This window comes from Nicotiana sylvestris, chromosome 4 (genome assembly GCF_000393655.2).
Source record: "Nicotiana sylvestris chromosome 4, ASM39365v2, whole genome shotgun sequence".
Classification (NCBI taxonomy): domain Eukaryota; kingdom Viridiplantae; phylum Streptophyta; class Magnoliopsida; order Solanales; family Solanaceae; genus Nicotiana; species Nicotiana sylvestris.
Window position 1 is genome coordinate 90,230,494 of NC_091060.1, and position 8,773 is coordinate 90,239,266.

General features: G+C 34.6%; 1 long non-coding RNA gene across 1 annotated transcript; it reads left to right on the forward strand.

Moving 5' to 3' along the window:
- Window positions 1-1,807: 1,807 nt before the first annotated feature.
- On the forward strand, window positions 1,808-6,498 carry LOC138889022 (uncharacterized). The gene is made up of 2 exons (XR_011406570.1): window positions 1,808-2,355; window positions 5,955-6,498. It is a non-coding gene; the product is annotated as an uncharacterized lncRNA (long non-coding RNA).
- Window positions 6,499-8,773: the final 2,275 nt, after the last annotated feature.

Genomic DNA, 8,773 nt, shown 5'->3' on the forward strand with positions numbered 1-8,773 from the left:
TGAAGAGTTGAAGTTCTAAATTTAATTTAATTATATTCTGAATTTTATTTGTATATATAAATTATTTAGCTTGCAAAAATCAGAATCATGTAGCTATTTAATATATATAGTGGAACATCCGACGATAGCTTAACGGACGAACTATTTATATATTGCCTAAAAATAAATAAATGGTGTAGTAACTCCGTCTAGTCAAAAAATCAAACGAATAGACCATTTAGGAACTTGGTAGGAATATTGTTTAGTTATATAATATTGGTTAATTTTAGCATGTAAATGGTCTAGGATTAAAATTAGATTGCTAAGCTTTTTTTTTAATTTGACAAACTGAGAACATGCCTAGTATAATGTAACTAGGTAGTAACATGTGAATAAGATGGTCCAGGTCTAGTTTTATGTCATACACGTTGGGCCTGGGCCCGTAGTGGCAACAGACTGTCCTGTTTACATCATTTTCAGATTTTATGAATCATATTCGAAACCCATCTATAACAACTCAAGCATGTAAATAAATTAAGATATTTTCTCTTTTATTTTGTAGAGACAAATTTAATAAGAGAAAAATGTAGGCATTTTAGGACTGTCCTTTAAAAATAAAATGAGATGAGCCTTGCCCAATAAAATGCACCAATTGCGGGGCCCTCAATAAATGTTTAATTGAATATTTAGAATTCGGGATGGACCGTTTAGTGAATTCCACAGTCTTACCCATAAATAATAATACGCTAATCGCTTTAGGCACGATTTTAATAATAATACATTCTTAAACACGGGTGCGCATTTATGCGACCCAAATCCAAATCCCAAAACATTGAATAAAAATACGTTCCGGATCGCGGGTGCATTTTATGTGACGCAATCCAAAGACATGTTTTTAAACGATGTTCACATTCTTTTAAAAATATAATAATAAAAGCGGTAAAGAGTTAAAAATTTGCACATGAGCTCATAATTGTATAAAATCAGATATACAAGCCGAATATGACAGTTGAGCGACCGTGCTAGAACCACGGAACTCGGGAATGCCTAACACCTTCTCCCGGGTTAACAGAATTCCTTATCCGGATTTCTGGTTCGCGGACTGTAATACAGAGTCATTCTTTTCCTCGATTCGGGATTAAATTGGTGACTTGGGACACCCTAAATTTCCCAAGTGGCGACTCTGAAATAAATAAACAGATCCCGTTTCGATTGTCCTTTAATTCGAAAAAACTCCTTGTACCCTCGCGGCGGCTGAAAAAGGAGGTGTGACAAACCTGTCTAGTCAGTCTTTGTCTGAAAATACTACGTCTTTCTAGTTAAAGAGGGGCAGCTGTAGACATGTGATTTTTGATCCTCCCCAAGATTTTTCATATTTTAGTGCGTAAAATATTTAATTTAGGCATAATATAGATATTTTAAGTAATTTTGACTCTTTTACTTTATTTTATTACAAGAAAACAAAAATATCACAAAAATAGGTTCATTAATATTTTGTAGTCATTTTTAATCTTAAAAAATATATACAACAATAGTATCGTATTTTTATTTTAATATGATATTTGAAAATACCAAAAATAGATTTGTTTTAATTTAATAATTATTTGAATAGTAGGAATAATTAATAAATGAGCCCATATTTTTAATCTCGTTCGCAGCGAAAGAATAGAGCTTGGGCTCGAACAACCCATTTTTAGGCCTAATTTTGGACCTAGCATACAATTGTCAAGCCCATAATTCCTAGGCCCATACCCCTTAACCTAAAACCCTACAACCTAGACTCTACACTATAAAAGAATACTTAACACTAAAGAATTAGGAAGAAGAGGGGGAAGAGAACGAAAAAGCTAAAAAAACGAAAAAAGGAACGGAAAAGGGGAACAAAAAGCTGAAAGCAGCAAAGAAAAGCTGCGCAACCTTTAGGAGGACCCCACCCCCTTGCTCGCCGTCTTCTTCACGACCCCCACCCCCTCGCGTCTATCTTCTTCAACCAAACCACAGACCCCTCCCCCACCTAAAAATCCATTTTTCTTCCACTTTCGAGCTCACCGGAACAAGCACACTCATACACAAAACGGAAAAGGGGACGACAAATTATAGAGACGGAGGGGGCCTGTTAAACAATTCGAAATCTTTTTTTTAAACTAAACTTGAGCTGGGGTGTTGGAACGATAGCGGCCGTGTTCGAGTTCGAACAGGTGCGGTCGAGTTTCATTGAGACTCTGACGAAGCATCTCATTTTTCTGTGTCCGAGGTCGACGTCGATTCGAGATTTTCGTCATAGTTTTCAGCTTACGGTCTGTTCATGTTCAGCCATAGTGTCGTCTTCTTCTTGTAACCAATTGGAAGATCTTAATATATCGAAAGGCTTCAAAGGTCCGTTGTTTTCTTCTTTATCATTTTGCTTGGATGGTAATTTCTATAATCTGTTATGGGTGCTAATTATTCTATCGTAGATATCATTTTCACTTAGTTGTTTCATGTTGGTTACTTCATCTTCTTGTTAATCAAGGAAATTGCAAAAAACAAAATTTAATTAATTGAGTAATAAGGGAATTAGCAATAATGGACCATGTGAATGTTGGTTGAAATTTATTGAAGTATAACGTACGATTTTGTTTCCTTTGTGCTTTATGAGAATTATTTTTAAAAAACCTTTAAATCTGATTTGGTACATTAATTAGTGGTTGATATCGTGTTTAAGATTCTAGGTAAAATTGGAGAAATCTGGTTATTTTCATCTATTCACGTTAAATAAATTGAGGTGCGCCATACACAAATAAAACTTATAACTCTTGGCCTCACAATAATTCCAAATTAGTTTAGGAAAATTATGAACATCGTAGCTTGCTTTAGGCGCGATTAATAATGAATCATCGTGATTGTAGGTACGGTTCCCGTGATATAGTTACGATGCTTAATTTTCTTAAACTCGGGTGCGCATTTATGTGACCCAAATCCAAATCTCAACAATGTTAAAATATGTCAAAAACCACGGGTGCATTTATGTGACGTGGTTCGAGACGTGTTTTAATAACGTTGCAATTTTCTTTAAAAATGGATAAAAGCGGTTAAAACTAAAATTTGCACATAGGTTCATAATTGTTTAAAATCAGATAATTAAGCCGAATATAATAGGTTGAGCGACCGTGCTATAACCATGGAACTCGGGAATGTCTAATACCTTCTCCCGGGTTAACAGAATTCCTTACCCGAATTTCTAGTTCGCGGACTGTAAAACAGAGTTATATTTTCCTCGATTCGGGATTCAACTAGTGACTTGGGACACCATAAATCTCCCAAGTGGCGACTCTGAATCTTTAAACAATTAAATCCCGTTTCGATTGTCCTTTAATTGGGAAAACTCATTTACACACCCTCTTCCGGGGGGTGTAGGTGGTAAAAGAAGGTGTGACACCTAGTACATAACTTTACATTTGAAAAATTCTTTCTATGGAAGTAAGGGGTCATTTGATACGTGGACTAAATTATCCTGGTATTATAATCCTGAGATTATGATCCTTAGACTAATTTATCCCAGGTGAGAGGTGGGATAAAATAATACCAGATTTGATGGGATAAGGTGGGATAAGATGAGATATTCAGGATTAAGTTTGGGATAAAGTTTATACCATGTTTGGTTGTTGGTATAAATTTATCCCGGGATAAATTTATACCACCAACCATTATACTACTAACCAAACATAGTATAAATTTAGTACCACACTTTATCCCACCTTATCCCGTGTACCAAACGACCCCTAAGAGTCTAAGATTATCATGGAATTTCTTAATGTTAATAGATTCTGAAAGGATATATTAATTATGAGCAAAACATGGAGTTTATGTTAAGAAAATTTTAATTTTGGCACATATTATTAGTTACACACCTAACTTGCTCGTAGTCTTAGTTACTCACTCGAACTTTATTATTTGATAGTAGATATCCCATGGTCGCTGACATGACAAAGTTCATTGACACGCTCATTTAGGCGTGTGAGAGTGGTTGTCACATAGAGTATTTTTCGTCAGTTATCACATAGTCATATACAATACTTATTCATATGAATTGTGTATTTCTTTTTGCTTATTCTTAATACAATGCATATCTTATCCCCATTTAATTTTATATTTTTTTTTTTTTTTTATTTGGAAACAGTGGCTATGATTCAACTGTGTATTTCTTTTTTGAGGTCAAATTTGTAATAAATCTTAACTGAAACTCCATCATTTGAGCCAAACAAAAATTTTTTAATCCAAAATAATGGAGTACCAACAATGTATTTCTTGTTATTTTTCCTTAGACAAATGACTATTTATTTTAATTGTATATTTTTTATTTTCGAGTCAAATTAGTACAAAGAAGTTGGTTGGAGTTCCATTATTTTTTTTCCTAATAAAATATGTACAACCAAAATAATGAAGTTGCAATTGTATACTTTATTTTTATTTTTCCTTTACATGCAATAACTATTTATTTTATTTCAATTGTGTATCTTTTGGGGGAGAAAAAAATATGTAAATATACTTGCTTAAAGCCCCATTATTAAAATTATGTAAATATACTTGCTTAAAGCTCCATTATTAAAGATATGTAAATATACTTGCTTAAAGCTCCATTATTTTTTGTCAAAGAAAAAGTTTTAAGCACAATAATGCAGTACAAACTACATAATATTTCTTTTTATATATCTTTTAGATGCACCGATTATTTATTTTAACTGTATATTTCTTCTTTTTTAGATAAATTTGTCAATGTTTAGACTGAAATTTTATCATTTAAACCAAATAAAATAGATATATTTAGTTGTTAAATGAAAACTTACCCATTAAAATTTTAAGAATATCAATTACTTTCGTTTGAAAGGGAAATAAAGAGGCAAATTGATAAAAAGACAAAAATTACACAATGTTTTCGTCGTTGTTCTTATAAGAAAAAAAGCTTGCTTTCTATACTTTTATACTTTTTAAATAATTTTTGTTGTTATTGGGAAAGATATTTAATATCAAATAAAAATAAATGAACAAATACTTATAGAGAAGCAATATTCTCAATTCAGAACTATGGTAAAATAAAGCTCATTAATTTAAAAGGTAAAATTTTTATAAAAAGTAAATCTTATTTGATTTTTGTGTCCTAATTATTAGGACTTCTAACGTGACAAATCAAATAAGGAAAATTCTAATGAACAATGTTTTAGTTGATTTCAAAGTATTAAATATTAGGAAATAATTATGTGACTATTTTGTTCACTGTGAATTCTATTTTAAAGGGGTAAAAAAGACGAACGATATTCCACTAAGGGCCTTCGTACTTTTAATATAGTATAGATATAGATTAGTATATGTAACTTTAACTCTTTCAAGAGATCATAAACAAGAAGAACCAAAGTGTGTGATCTAGTAATTGCATCTTGTAAAGGCATAAAGCAAAATTGCATCAACTAAAGGCATAAAGCAAAATTGCATAGGACAATAGAAATCATATTACTACCAAAGCAGCTGAATTATAAACTAGGCCAAAAAAAAGTAAAGAAATGAAGGAACTGATGAACCAATAAAATTCTAACTAGGTGAGGAAATTGAACATTCCTCAGTAGAGAGTCGCAATTTTCATGAGATTGGTTACGTTGGCAGGTCATGCAAGAATTTATTAGCAAGCCAAAATCATCAAGGATTGTTAGGTAAAATTCCACATAAAGATGTAATCTTTACGACACATTGGTAGTCCATAGTAACCCAATTAAAAAGACTTCTTAAAACATACAAAAGGTTTTCTGATTTGGTTTGTAAAATATAACCATGATATTGTAAAATAAATTAAAAAAAAAGTTTTCTTGGAGGGTTGATATGTGATAGTAGATTATAATTATGCAATTTAGATATTATTTATACTCTAATTTGGCCACACTTTATCAATGTTTGAATGTTAAAAGATAACAAAATGCTCTAATTAAGAGTTTTATGTTTTGCAGGAGCCACTCCGAGCTGTGAGGAAACTAAAGAGTGTTTTGGAGTTAATATGGAATGTGGGAGGCCAATCGAAGGTTAGCACGGTCAAAAAGGAGAAAGAAAAGCAAGTGGGAAAGTCCCCTCCAGATGTGCGACCGCAGATTGACCGCGCACTGAGGCAAAATGTTGGCGAAATCCGCGGTCAGATCTGCGGACCAATCCGCGGCCGCGGACGAGCTGACGGAAGCCAATAACCCCGGATCAATTATGTAATTTCCAAGGTGACTAACCTAAACCTATATGAAGCCTAATTCGCCCAGAAGAGAGAGATAGCTGTTTTTAGAGAGATTTTGAAGGCAAGAACACGTGAGAAAGACAGAGAATTTCCTTAGAGTTTTCATCTTCTTCTTTTTAATTCCATTGTTTATTATGACTTTCTATAGTGAATTTTTATCTATTAGTATGAGTAGCTAAACACGTCATCTAGGGTTGATGGAACCAATTGTTGGATGAAGTCTTGACTCTGTTTTGACATAATTGAGCCGTTTTTACTCTATGATTGTTAAACTGCGTGTTGTCTTGTGATTAATTGAAAGGGCCCTTGATTAATCGTGTCTAGTTATCTTGTGTTTCTTGAGAAAGAACACTTGATTAGATTGTTGTTGAATAACACTACTTTTGGGTAAGTTAAGAGATTAATTACTTGAATTTAAACACAGGGTTACAGATAACGAAGCTTTGGTGGGATAATTCCGAGTTGCATAAATTGTTAACTAGAGTAGTTTGAGAGAATGCTTCTAGTAAATTATCGTAATTGATCGAGAGATAATTATGGTAGCCCAGGACTCATATTCCTTATAGAGTGTTACGGCGAGATTATAGCTAACGCGTCAGGAAGTAATCCGACAATTGGGGAAATCAATAATCCTAGACTATTTTACCATTGAATTCAATGCTATTCTTGATTATTGCTAGTTTTATTATCACTTTTCCTTAGTTAACTAAATTCTACTCATTATCCATTAAAAATCTTGCATCCGAAAATTGTTTGAGCTTATCATTAGTAGTGTTAAAAGTTGTAGTAAATAGTTTAGTTCCCTGTGGGATTCGACTCCGGACTTGAACCAGATTATATTTGTAGCAACCGCTTAATCCTTTTTATAAGGCATAGTTGGGCGTGATCAAATTTGACAACGTTGCCGGAGAATTAACGGTGTTATTTATTGCAACTTGGAAGCATTGATAGGATTATTAGTTTAGATCAATTTTCTGTGGTGTAAAAAATATTTCCATTGAAATTCTCACGTTTGACCTCTTCTGTGACTCAGGTGCATGCCTATAAGATCCTTGAGAATTAGTGAACTCTTTGAAGGACTCTCAGATCCCGAGAAAGCATTACAGACGTTGAAATGGGTGACGTAGACAACATCAACGGGAACAACAAGAATGATCGAGATGACCCAAATGTCAGAGTGGTTGCACCTCTTGTGCCGGAAGCTGCTCTCTATGATTGGGCGTAACCAACTGCTGATAACCTGGCCACAACAATTGCGTTTCCTCAGATACAAGCGGAGATATTCCAAATTACCAATAACATGCTTCACCTGTTGTAGAATAAAGGGTTGTTCTCCGGGTCATACATCGAAGACCCACAACATTTGAAGAACTTTCTATCAATTTGTGTCACTCAAAGATAGCCGAATGTGACTCCTGAGGCAATCAAATTATTATTGCTACCATTCTCAGTGACTGGGGAGGCTCAGACTTGGCTGAATTCGCTCCCAATAAACTCCATTGCTACTTGGGAGGAACTAGTCAAGCAGTTCTTAAACAAGTTTTATCCACCCAACAAAACTGCGAGGCAAATTGATGAGATATTTCAATTTAGGAAGAAACCGACTAAGACCTTGCAAGAAACCTGAGAGAAGTTTAAGGGTATGTTGGTGAAGTGTCTGGACCATGGTATTCCGCATCAAATGCTGGGACAGAGATTCTATATGGGTTTGGCTGACAGTATGAAGGCCAAATTAGATGCTTCTGCCGGGGGTGCATTCTTGAGCAAAACATTCACAAAGTATAAGATTCTTCTTGACAAGATGTCTTAAAATTCAGGTTGGATGACGAGAGACACAACACTTACTCCAATAGTTCATTCTGTTGCTCTTGACCCAAACAACACAAATGCAGAAATTATAGCCATCTCATGATCCAGATGAGCTTGCTGACAAAGAAAATTGATGAGATGGGTACGAAACAGGTGCACATTGTTGATACCACAAATGGAGGCTTATGCACTCCTTGCATAAACCAGTCATATGTGTGCTCGTGGAGTGGAGAGAATAACAACCAGGGTTTCAAAGAAGACATGAATTATGTCAATAATTTCGGAGGTCAAAGGCAAGGTGGGCAGCAATGGGGACCAACATAAAACTAGCAGAACAGACTAAACCGACCACAGCACAACCCCAATCCAGGAGGAGCACGACCATAAGGCCAAGTCGTGCCTTATCAAAGGTAGCATGGCTATAATCAGCAACACTAGCAATAGTTGGCCTACCAACCACCTCACCAGCAGCAGGACAATAGCATGATTGAAATCAGGGGCATACTGCAACAACTCATTGGGACAAATGGAAAGATGCAAGAGAAGTTAGTTGCACATGATTCAACAATAAAAGGCATTGAAACTCAATTGGAACAACTATCTATGGCCTTGAACAATCGCCCACAAGGAACATTGCCTGAAGATACAAACATTAATCCTAAAGAGAAGAACCCAAATCAGCTTATGGAAGTAAGTCTCAGGAATGGAAGAGATTTAGACAGGGAGCAAGAAGTTGCT